The sequence below is a fragment of the Hypanus sabinus genome, unplaced genomic scaffold (assembly GCF_030144855.1).
Source record: "Hypanus sabinus isolate sHypSab1 unplaced genomic scaffold, sHypSab1.hap1 scaffold_428, whole genome shotgun sequence".
In the NCBI taxonomy this organism is placed as follows: Eukaryota; Metazoa; Chordata; class Chondrichthyes; order Myliobatiformes; family Dasyatidae; genus Hypanus; species Hypanus sabinus.
In genome coordinates this window covers 115,909-129,306 of record NW_026781305.1, presented here as the reverse complement: position 1 = coordinate 129,306, position 13,398 = coordinate 115,909, and positions in this window count along the sequence as shown.

Genomic DNA, 13,398 nt, shown 5'->3' with positions numbered 1-13,398 from the left:
AGTTATCTCTTTTTTTTTAAGAGCCTCGTCAATAGGGGTAGTAACTATTCCTGAACCTGACGGCACAAGTCCTGATGCACCTGTACCTGGCAGCAGTGAGAAAAGATCATGGCCTGGGCGGTGAGGGTCTCTGATGATGGATGCTGCTTTCCTACGACAGTGTTTCATGTAGATATGCTCAATGGTTCGGAGGGATTTACATGTGATGTACTGGGCCGAATCCACTAGGATTTTCCACTCAAAGGCACTGGTGTTCCCGTACCAGGCTGTAACACAGCCAGTCAGCACACTTTCCAAAATACACCTGTAGAAGTTTGCCAAGGTTTTTGATGTCAAGTCAAATCTCCGTACATAAGAACATAAGATTTAGGAGCAGGAGTCGGCCATCTGGCCCGTTGAGCCTGCTCCAAAATTCAGTAAGATCATGGCTGATCTGGCCATGGACTCATCTCCACCTACCTGCCTTTTCCCCATAACCCTTGATTCCCCTTCTATGCAAAAAATCTATCCAATCTTGTCTTAAATATATTTACTGAGGTTCGATATTGACAGAAGACCTGTGCGGGAGAGTTTTTAAAATGGAAAGGCTGTTGCACTGGGGCAGTTCCACTCTCTTGGCCTTGGATGCCCACGAACAGCGGTACGAGTAGTTGTCACAAACTGGGGTCTCCCCTGGATGCAGTGGATGACCATGAGGTCCTCTGTGCCTTGTCATCCCTTCGCTCTCCACGGAGCGTTGGGGAACCACCACCCTGGCTGTTGGACCTCACTGTAGATCTCATCCGCCCAACCTGTTGCAGCTGCTTCACATGCTAGAACATTTATGTCCCTGTCTCTCTGGGGTATGAGGCTGCCGGCTACCCTCACCTGGTTTAGCTCACCTTTCGAAGAGGTGTACCCAGGTGTGGCTGCTGTCACATGCAAACAGTTACTGGAAGCCATAGGTAAATGCTTGATGGGGACCAAAAGTAAGTGAGCTGCCCCTTCACTAGAGGTTCGACTTCTCCCTGGCCACCCCATACACATGTAAACAATGAAACAAAACATTCTATGCCTGATGTTTGGGCATGAATAGCCCCTCGTCCCTCCAGTTCTGTGAGTCTCAGTATGGCGGATGTTCGCGGTGGACGGCACAGAAGTTAGGTCACAGGACTACGAGCCAGAGTTTGGTATTGTTGGTCCGAGGGCCCATCACGGCGGCTGAGTGGAAGCACAGTCGCACAGTGTTTAGTGTCATTGTTTCATGGAGCCAGCGATCACTGATCAAAATAGCGCAAGTCACTGTACGTTTGAATGGATGTGGGACAAAATAAAGCTAATCTTTAAAATCTTTTAAAAACTCAACCACGAATTTGGACAAAACTGATACAAAGCTCCATTTGCACACGAGTGAATCTGCAGATGCTGAAAATAAATAAAAACACAAAATGCTGGCAGAACTCAGCAGGCCAGACAGCATCTATGGGAAGAGGTAGTGACAACGTTTTGGGCCGAAACCCTTCATCAGGAGTGAAGTAACATGGGATGGTCGAGGGGGGGATAAGAAGTGGGGGGAGAGATGAAGTAGAGAGCTGGGAAGTGATAGGCTGGAGGAAAATGGGCTAGGGGGAAGGTGGAGAATTATGGGAAATAAAAGAGAAAGAAAGGTAGGGCTGGGGGGAGATTATAGTGAGGGGGGAAAAAAGAGAGAGAAAGAGAACCAGACTAAAATAATGGATAGGGATGGGGGTAAGGGGGCAGGGGTATCAGTGGAGGTCTGTGAGTTGGATGTTCATGCCGGCAGGGAAGAGGTTACCTAGGCGGGAGATAAGGTGTTGCTCCATCGACCTGCGTGTGGCCTCATCTTGACGGTAGAGGAGGCCACGGACAGACATGTAGGAGTGGGAGTGGTCTGTGGAATTGAAGTGTGTGGCCACAGGGAGATCCCGCCACTGCTGGAGGACTGAGCGCCGGTGTTCGGCCAAACGGTCTCCCAGTCTGCAGCGGGTCTCCCCAATGTATAAATGGTCACATCGGGAGCACCGGATACAGTATATCACCCCAGTTGACTCGCAGGTGAAGTGGTGCCTCACCTGAAAGGACTGTCTGGGGCCTGGGATGGTGGTGAGGGAAGAAGTGTGGGGGCAGGTGTAGCACTTCTTCCGTTTGCAGGGATGAGTGCCCGGAGGGAGGTCGGTGGGGAGGGATGGGGGGGATGAATGGACAAGGGAGTCGCGTAGGGAGCGATCCCTGCAGAAAGCCGAGAGTGGGGGGTAGGGGAAAATGTGGCCTATTCCTCCTCCCACCCTGTCTCCTGCAAAAATGCTACCCCTTTCTCTCAATTCCTCCGCCTCCGCTGCATCTGCTCTCAGGATGAGACCCTTCATTCTGGGACAAAGGAGATGTCTTCCTTTTTTAAAGAAAGGGGCTTCAATCTATCAACATCCCCACTGTGTAACTCTTCAGGAACAAGATCACAATCCATCAACATCCCCACTGTGTAACTCTTCAGGAACAAGATCACAATCCATCAACATCCCCACTGTGTAACTCTTCAGGAACAAGATCACAATCCATCAACATCCCCACTGTGTAACTCTTCAGGAACAAGATCACAATCCATCAACATCCCCACTGTGTAACTCTTCAGGAACAAGATCACAATCCATCAACATCCCCACTGTGTAACTCTTCAGGAACAAGATCACAATCCATCAACATCCCCACTGTGTAACTCTTCAGGAACAAGATCACAATCCATCAACACCCCCACTGTGTAACTCTTCAGGAACAAGATCACAATCCATCAACATCCCCACTGTGTAACTCTTCAGGAACAAGATCACAATCCATCAACATCCCCACTGTGTAACTCTTCAGGAACAAGAACACAATCCATCAACACCCCCACTGTGTAACACTTCAGGAACAAGATCACAATCCATCAACACCCCCACTGTGTAACTCTTCAGGAACACTGTCACAATCCATCAACACCCCCACTGTCTAACTCTTCAGGAACACTGTCACAATCCATCAACACCCCCACTGTGTAACTCTTCAGGAACACTGTCACAATCCACAGAAACTTCCCGTAAACTGGGCTTCTTTCCCTTGATATCCTTCGACTGTAAACGGGTTAAATATAAAAACAGCTGGTTGAGAGATGAGGGAGGTTATGCTTTTGTTTTATTGACAGCTCATTCATCTTGTGTGTGAAGGACGAACTGTTCCAAGTTTGCTGAATTTGGGTTCTGTTGAAGACAGAATGTTACTCTCTAGCTCCATCACCTTTCCTTCTCACTCCTCAGTGTCCGGAGAGGCCAACTTTTGCACTGGGACGGTGAGTGCAGTCGTGTGGGAGTCACTGGCTTCTGGATCCACTCAGTATCCTGTGGCCTGTTGGAATACAGTATAAGAGTTCGGATACACTGCTGAGAGTTTATAAGACATTTGGTCGGACCACACTTGGAATGCTGAGTGCTGCAGGAACTCGGCAGGTCAGGCTGCATCTATGGTGGGAATTAACAGTCATTGCTTCAGGCTGAAACTCTTCCTCAGGACTGTGCACAGTTTGTGTGTGTGGTTCTGTCTCTGAGGAAGGATGTGCTCATCCTGGAGAGGGTCCAGTGGAGGCTCACAAGGATGATCTCATGAATGAAAGGGTTAACACACGAGGAGCATTTGATGTCTCTGGGCCAGTACTTCATAGGGGTCAGAAGAACAAGGGGGGTTCTCATTGAAACCTATCAAATATTGAAGTGTCTAGATAGAGTAGATGTGGAGAGGATGTTTCCTAAAGTGAGGGAGGCTATGACCAGAGGGCTTAACCTTAGAATAAAGGGTCATTCATTTATATCAGAGATGAAAAAGACTTCCTCAGACACAGGGTGGTAAATTGTCGATTTTATTTCCACAGACGGCCCTGGAAGCAAAGTCAATGGGTATATTTAAAGCAAAGGTCGATAGCCCTTTAACTTTAAAGGAGTTAGGGGTTGTAGAACATAGATTCAAGATTGTTTAATGTCATTTCCTGTACACAAGTGTGAAGGAGAATAAAATAATTGTTAGTCCGGATCTGAGACAGCACAAAAAAACATGAAAAATAAAGAGCACGATAATAAATGAAAACACGATAGATATAAATACATAACATAACTTCTATACATATATCAAGAACCCTCACCACCCAGGACATGCTCTCTACTCACTGCTGCCATCAGGCAGGAGGTACAGGAGCCTCAGGACCCATACCACCAGGTTCAGGAACAGTTATTACCCCTCAACCATCAGGCTCCTGAACCAGTGTGGATAACTTCACTCATCTTCACTTACTGCATCAGTGAACTGTTCCCACAGCCTCGTTTTTAAGGAATCTCCATCTTGCTTTTGATATTTATTGCTTATTATTATTATTATTTTTTTTCTTTCTTTTTGTATTTGCACGTTTGGATTTTTGTGCACAATGGTCGTCCACCTGTTGGGTGTGGTCTTTCATTAACTCTTTTGTGTTGCTGTGAATTGCCCACAAGAGAAATTAATCTTAGGGTTGTGTATCATGACATATATGTACTTTGATAATACATTTGCTTTGAACTTTATATATATAGATTGATTGTATGGCCATAAAGTGATACTAGGCTATACACAAGGTGATTGAGGGGAGGTAATAAAGTAGTGGGTGGAGGTATTGATCAGTCTTATTGCTTGGGGAAAGTAACTGTTTTTGAGTCTGGTGGTCCTGGTGTGGATGCTACGTAGCCTCCTCCCTGGTGGGAGTGGGACAGACAGTCCACGAGTAGGCTGGGAGGGACCCTTCATGCTGTTACTGGATCTTTTCAGGCACCTTTCTGTATATATGTCCTTGGTGGTGGGTAGTCTGGTGCCAGTGATGCATTGGGCAGTTCTCATTCCCCATTGTAGAGCCCTCCTGTCTGTCACAGTGCAGTTTCTATATCACGCAGAATGCAGTTTGTCAGGACGTTCTCTACTATAGAATGAAGGGAGTATGGATGTGTAAATTCCGGCTCTCTTCAGCCTCTTCAGAAAGCAGAGGTGTTGTTGAGGTTTCTTCACTGTGAAGGAAGTGTTAGGGACAATGCATTCCCAGGAGGTTGAAACTGTGTTGCAGTTTCTGCTGCTGTGCCATGAGGGTGCACAGCACATAGAACATAAAGGACTACGGAATAGAGCAGGCCCCTTGGCCCACAATGTTGTACTGACCTTTTAACCTCCTCTAAGATCAATCTAACCCTTCCCTCTTGCACAGCCCTGCATTTTACTATCTTCGTGAGGAGGAGATGGGAGAATGAGGTTTAAAAAACTCTTGAGCCCAGTGGAAGGGAGAGAAGAGAGAACGTCCATGGTAGGCGGGGCCAGTGCGAGTGCACAGAGGGGAAGGTGGTCTCTGCCAGTCTGTCCACAGGGGCGCTTGATGTGGAAACTGCTCTGCGATCACTCATCTGGATAGTACGCTTCCCACTACGCTTTGTAACTACAAAATGCAAAACTAATCAAAATAAAAACATGGAAAGACCTGGGTTAATTTACTTATTACTTTAAATAAGGCATACGCATATGATGTGGTGGTGTAATAACACATGCCATTCACGCACTTTAACATATAGCCTGTAATGATTTTTTTAAATAAACAGTGAATGCTTAATCAAACAATATATTTATAACATTCCTCAAACCTTACTGAAATATTGGTTCCTTAAGGTTGTTATAACTGGGGTAGAGTAGAGATAAGCTCCCACTGCCTATTAAATGCTCCTAATGGTGTGTACCCCAAATAGCCCCTGACAACTGTCCAGCTCCTGGCCTTCATGTGTTGAACATCGGTCATTCAGCCTCTCTTGCTCTCACCCTATCACAGATACTTCCTTCAGTTTCTCCACAGTGTGAGCATGTTGGGTTTCTAACTTTCCCCAGTTTGACCTGAAGCATGAACTCTACCTCACAGGTGCTGCCTGACCTTTCTGGTTTTGTTCCACGTTTCCAGTACCTGCAGCATATCTAATTAGAGATGGGACTTTCTTTGTCTTAATTTTCAGAGCTATATTAAAAGAACTGGATGGTGGCAAGGTGGAAATCAAGGGAGGGGTAAGGTGCTCCTTCCCTCCGCTAGCCTGCAGGTCACCCTGGGGCAAGGTGTACAGCTGATTCACCCCCGCTCAGGGTCACTTGAAGCCACGGGAGCAAGTGGTGGATGGTCGTATGAGCAGCCGGTGCGTCTCACAAGTCCTGGTGATATGACCTCTGACACCAGGTAGACAATCCCTAACGGCTGGGGTCACCCGTCTTGTAAAGAGACTGCCTAGAAGAAAGAAATGGCAAACCACTTCTGCAGAACAATTTGCCAAGAACAATCATAGTCACAAAGACAATGATCACCTATGTCATACCACATGGCACACGATGATGATAATGATAATAATAAAAACAGATAATTCAGTCATTATCTCTGCTAGTTGTTAATATATTTTGTACATTACAACAAGGGGCATGTGGTGATTTCAACACCATTCTCAAGTGCTTTAGGTATACAGGTTTTGTCACTCTTCGTCAGCGTAAGAGATACTATAGATGCTGGAAATCCAGAGCAACACACAAAAAATTCTGGAGGAATTCAGCAGGTCAGGCAACATCTATCGAAAGGAATAAAGAGTCAACGTTTCAGGCAGAGACCTTCACCAGGATTGGAAAGAAAAAGGACAGACACCAGAAGTTGCATATGACATCTATGAGGCCAAAATTTGGAGTATTGAACACAGTTCTGGTCACCTACCTACAGGAAAGATTGAAAGAGTGTAAAAGAAATTTGTCAGGACTTGAGGACCTCAGTTATAGCCAATGACACTAAGGTTGGAGGTGTTGTGGATAGTGTGGAGGGCTGTCAGAGGTTACAGCGGGACATTGACAGGATGCAAAACTGGGCTGAGAAGACGCAAATGGAGTTCAACCCAGATAAGTGTGAAGTCATTCATTTTGGTAGGTCAAATATGATGGCAGAATATAGTATTAATGGTAAGACTCTTGACAGTGTGGAGGATCAGAGGGATCTTGGGGTCCGAGTCCATAAGACACCCAAAGCTGCTGCGCAGGTTGACTCTGTGGTTAAGAAGGCATACGGTGTATTGGCTTTCATCAACCATGGGATTGAGTATAAGAGCTGAGAGGTAATGTTGCAGCTATATAGTACCCTGGTCAGACCCCGCTTGGAGTACTGTGCTCAGTTCTGGTCGCCTCACTAGAGGAAGGATGTAGAATGCATAGAAAGGGTGCAGAGGAGATTTACAAGGATGTTGCCTGGATTGGGGAGCATGCCTTAGGAGAATAGGTTGAGTGAACTCGGCCTTTTCCCCTTAGAGTGACGGAGGATGAGAGGTGACCTGACAGAGGTGTATAACACGATGAGAAGCATTGATCGTGTGGATAGTCAGAAGGTTTTTCTAAAGCTGAAATGGCTAACACGAAGGGCACAGTTTTAAGGTGCTTGAAAGTAGGTACAGAGGAGATGTCAGGGGAAAGTTTTTTACTCAGAGAGTGGTGAGTGCGTGGAATGGGCTGCCGGCAACGGTGGTGGAGGCGGATATGATAGGATCTTTTAAGAGACTCCTGGACGGATAAATGGAGCTCAGAAAAATAGAGAGCTATGGGTAACCCTAGGTAATTTCTAAGGTAAGGACATGTTCGCCGCAGTTTTGTGGGCTGAAGGGCCTGTACTGTGCTGTAGGTTTTCTATGTTTCTATGAAAGATTGAACAGGAATGTAGGAGAATGAGAGGAGATTTAATAAAGATATACGAAATTATGAGTTATAGATAGGGTAAATGCAAGCTGGCTTTTCCACTGATATTGGATGATACTATAATTAGAAGTCATGGGTTAAGAGTGAAAGTTGAAATAATTAAGGGGAACCTGAGGAAAACATCTTCTCTCCGAGACTAGAACTGCAGATCATCGGTTCATTTTATGGATTTATTTATTTAGAGATACAGCATGAAGCCCAATGTGCTGCACCATCCAGCCACCCACCTATTTAACCCTAGGGTAATCACAGGACAGTTAACTTCTTCACTCAGTTAGAATCCATAGGTTAAGGGTGAAAGTTGAAATATTCAAAGGGACCATGAAGAGGAACTTCTTCACTTAGAGCGTGGTGTGAATGTGGAACGAGTTGCTGGCAGAAGTGGTGGACACGGGTTCAAGGATGTGAGGGGTATTGAGGCCATGGTCTGGGTGTGGGGCAATGGGACTAGGAAGAAGTTTGGCTAAGTAAATGGATGCGAGGGGTGTGGAGGACTATGGTCACTGGGACTGGACCAGATTGGTACAGAGTGGATGGGGCAAGGAACCTGTTTCTGTGTTGCAGTGCTCTGAGACTATGAATCTTTCAGTAATTTTATTTGTTTGGATAAGGGGACAGTGACTGCTCTTTTCCTCAGTTTCTACTGCTCCACATTTCTCATTAATGCTCGGCAAGCAGGGCAGAAATTGATGATTTGCTCAAATGCCGGGCTCCTCACAGGAAGCCAAGCTATAATGACTCGGTCCCTGCTGTGTACAGAGTCTGCCTCTTCTTGGAATGAGTCACCGCAGCAAATTATTCAGAACAGCGAGGGGCGCATGATTAAAAATTAAGCCCTGGGCTTCATCAGCACGTGAGAGGTAACATCACAGCAAGGAGAGTAGGTCATGGCAATGCGCAGCTCCTCGAGTCAGTAAATGCTCTGTCGTCACAGAAGAGTCATGCTCTCAGCTTTATGCTTCACTTTAGTTATACTCAATAAGAACTTGCGCTTATGAAGAGGCTCTTGCTTAGTAACGCATTGTGGTGTGTTTTATAGGAATGACCAATAGAGACAATTTGATACTGTGTCACAACGTGAGCTGGCAATGTTGGAACCCAAGTGCAGAGGAAAGACAGACTTCAATGTAGAGATGGTAACCAGACTTTATTCATTATAATTTCAAAAGGACACCGGTGGCTCAGCCGAGCAACACCACAAGAAGTAACATGCTCAAAACTAGGACCCCGCGATTAATGCTAATCAGTCATCCTCTCAAGTAATAAAAGTAACACAGAATCCACAAGCCTATCAAAATAAACTCAACGAGCTTAAACAGAAAACACCAGGAGACCGCATTACAAAGAGTGAGTCACAAGAAAAACACTAGGAACTCTAAACAATTAATGGTACTCGTTAAACAACAATTAACCCATTCAGGTTCTCAGAGCCCAGTGCTCTCCAGCGCCCCACACAGGTCTGAAGAGCTCATTGCAGGAACTCAGAAGATCAGGCAGCATCTATGGAGAGGAATAAACAGTCAACGTTTCACAATAAGTCATGCAGTGTTTGACTTTATGTGTACGTTCATGGTTTTCTGGCCATTATCCTCTGAGCCCTCTCATTAATGAGGCATTTTCTCCCATGGAAACTCCACACTCTGGATATTGTTCACACCCTTCTCTGCAAACTCTTGAGACTGATAATCCCAGTTTCTGAGATACTCAAACAATCAACAATCAACCAGCATTCCACGGTCAAAGTCACTTAGATCACATCTCTTCCACATTCTGATGTTTGGACTGAACAACAGCTGAACCTCTTGACCATGTCTTCATGCCTTAGTGCAAATGAATGGCTGCCACACATTTGGCTGATTAGATACTTGCATTAACGAGCAGGTGTACCTCATAAAGGAATGAAAGGGTTACCGTATGAGGAACGTCTGACAGCTCTTGGCCTGTATTCCCTGGAGTTCAGGAGAATGAGGGGGGAACCTCATAGAAACATTCCAAATATTAAAAGGCCTGAACAGGTTAGAAATGGCAGTTATTTCCCATGGTAGGGGAGTCTAGGACAAGAGGGCACGACTTCAGGATTGAAGGACGTCCATTTAGAACAGAGACGCAGAGAAATTACTTTAGTCAGAGGGTGGTAAATCTGTGGAATTTGTTGCCATGAGTGGCTGTGGAGGCCAAGTCATTGGCTGCATTTAAGGCAGAGATAGATAGATTCTTGATTAACCAGGGCATCAAAGGGTATGGGGTGAAGGCAGGGGAGTGGGAATGACTAGAAGAATTGGATCAGCCCATGATTGAATGGCAGAGTAGACTCGAAAGGCTGAATGGCCTACTTCTGCTCCTACATCTTATGGTCTTATAAAGTGCCACTAAGTGTTCATCACCTTACACAACACTGAAAGATGAGGGGCAGTTAGCACGTATAGAGGAAGAAGTGAGGGGTGGAGCAACAGCATTCAGGTGATACATAGATCCAGGTAAGGAGGGGTGATAGGTCGATGAAGGAGGGAGACTGAGGAATGATAGATGAAGGACAGGTTGGTCGATTGAGGAGGGAAGGAGGGAGATTGAGGCACGATAGATAGGTGAAAGACAGGTTGGTCGATTGAGGATGGAAGGAGAGAGATTGAGGCATGTTAGATAGGTGAAGAACAGATTGGTCAATTGAGGAGGGAAGGAGGGAGATTGAGGCATGATAGATAGGTGAAGGACAGGTTGGTTGATTGAGGAGGGAAGAATAAAAATAGCAGCGCGATGGGTGGGGGCAACAAAGGGCTGAAGATGGTGGAATTTGGCAGGTACATTGGTAAATTATTCTCACAGGAGGCAAACAGATTGAGCCCAATGGTCCAAGTGTGGTCTAACCAGGGTTTTATAGAGCTGCAACATTAGCTCACAGCTCTTGAACTCAATGAAGGCCAAGACACCATATGTCTTCCTAACCACACTATCAACTTGCGCAGCAACTGCCAAGAATTCTGCCATTAACCCTGTACTGTGCCTTCACATTCCACCTTCCAGAGTGAATCACTTCACACTTGTCAAGGCGACACTTCATCAGCCACCTCTCAGCTCAGTGTGTTAAAATTAGGTTAGACACAACACACCGGGCCGAAGGGCCCTTTGATATTCTTGATGCACACAATCTTCAACATCCATTTAAGACCCAGGCTAAGTTTAATACTTTATCCAAATAAATAATTGGTTTGTTATGATCATATAGAAATGTAGAAAACCTACAGCACAATACAGGCCCTTCGGCCCACAATGCTGTACCGGACATGTCCTTAGCTTAGAACTGCCTGGGTTTTAACCTTAGCCCTCTATTTGTCATTTTCATTTTTAAAATATTTTTATTCATTATTATTGAAGATTAACAAAAAAATATTAAGGTCATCAAGTCAATATGTCATTATGTACAATGAAGAATTAAATTAGCAAATAACTGATTAACAAAGCTAAGCAATATATCAGTAATAAGAAGAAAAAATAAAATATTAAGAATATTTTTTGAAAGAAAGAAAAGAAAGAAAAAAAATTAGTAGGGTTTTTTTTCTCAGTTACTATTTTTCTAAGCTCCATGTACCTATCCAGGAGTCTCTTCAAAGACCCTATTGTATCCCCCTCCACCACCGTCGCCAGCAGCCCATTCCACACACTCACCACTCTCTGTGTAAAAAACTTACCCCTGACATCTCCTCTGTACCGACTGCCCAGCACCTTAAAACTGTGCCCTCTCATGCTAGCCACTTCAGCTCTGGGTAAAAGCTCCTGACTATCCACACGTCAATGTCTCTCATTATCCCGTACACTGAGGTAAAGTGAAAACTGTTTTGCATGTCTTCTATTGCACAGATCAATTCATTACAACAGTGCATGGAGATAAAACAAGGGAAACAAATAACAGAATGCAGGATGAATTGTTACAGAGCTAGCGCAGGGCAAGGGGCATGATGAGGTATAGTAGAGCGTGAGGTCAGGAGCCCATCTCACCATGCCATGGGACTGGAGGATGGAGCTTGGAACCAGAAAATGGAGATGGGGAGGGCAGGGGGGCAGGATCTGTGGGTGTGTGTGTGGGTGGGTGTTAGGTAGATGCAGTGGGTGGTGGAGGGGATTAGGAACAAGGTGAAGTGAGCTGCAATAGGTTCAGTGGATCAGGAGGAGGGAGAGGAAATGGCGGTTACTTTTAATTGGAGAACTTGGTGCTTCTGACAATGGAGGAGACCGAGGTCAGTGTAGCAGTGTGAATGAGAATTAAAACGACTGGTGTCCTGGAACTGCAGACAGCCACAGCCACTGTAATAACACGAGAGGTTCTGCAGAGGCTGGAAATCCAGAGCAACACACACAAAATGCTGGAGGAACTCAGCAGGTCAGGCAGCGTCTATGGAAATCAATAAACAGTCGACATTTTGGGATGAGACCTTCAGGACTGGAAAGAAGCCAGAATAAGAAGGTATTGGAGATGAGTACAAGCTGACAGGTGATAGGTGATGTCAGGTGAAGGGGGAAGTAGATGTAAGTAGGAAGCTGGGAGGTGATAGGTGGAAAAGGTAAAGAGCTGAAGAAGAAGGAATCTGATAGGAGAGGGGTGTGGACCATGGGAAAAGGGGAAGGAGGAGGGGCACTAGAGGGAGGTGATGGGCAAGAGAGGAGAAGAGAAGGGGTGAGAGGGGACTAGTCAAATCCATACCGTGTTTGAACGATTCCTGGATATCACACCCATCTTGAAATGGGAACTGTGGGCGAGTATGACAGTCTCTTTGGTGTACAGTGTGAAAGTCAGAATTAAGGAACCACAATTCTCTCCCAGTCAATGAATGAATTAGCACTTCAATCTCCATTGTTAATTCACAAAGCTCTTATGCCTAGAAGCCAAACGTGAACAGTGAGAAGGTGGAACCAGCCAAGCTGTGAGAACAGGAGGAGCCTAGCAGGTGAGTTCACAGGGAGGATCATCCGGGACACACCTCGAAGTTCAAGTGTGGGTCAGCATTTGTGTGACAGGTCAGGCAGTGTCAACAGAAACACCATCACAACAGGAGGCCACGTATTTCTGAAATGTCCAGGCTAAGAAACATGGAAAACCTACAGCACAATACAAGCCCTTCGGCCCACAAAGCTGTACTGAACATGTCCTTACCTTAAAAATTACCTCGGGGTTACCCATAGCCCTCTATTTTTCTAAGCTCCATGTATCTATTAAAAGACTCTATTGTATCCGCCTCCACCACCATTGCCGGCAGCCCATTCCACACACTCACCACTCTCTGAGCAAAAAACTTACCCCTGACATCTCCTCTGTACTTACTCCCCAGCACCTTAAACCTGCATCCTCTTGTAGCAACCATTTCAGCCCTGGGAAAAGCCTCTGACTATCCAGATGATCAATGCCTCTCATCATCTTACACACCTCTGTCAGGTCACCTCTCATCCTCCGTCGCTCCAAGGAGAAAAGGCCGAGTTCACTCAACCTATTCTCATAAGGCATGCTCCCCAATCCAGGCAACATCCTTGTAAATCTCCTCTGCACTCTCTCTGTAGCATCCACATCCTTCCCTTAGTAAGGCAACCAAGACTGAGCACAGTAAGGCTACAGGGGGG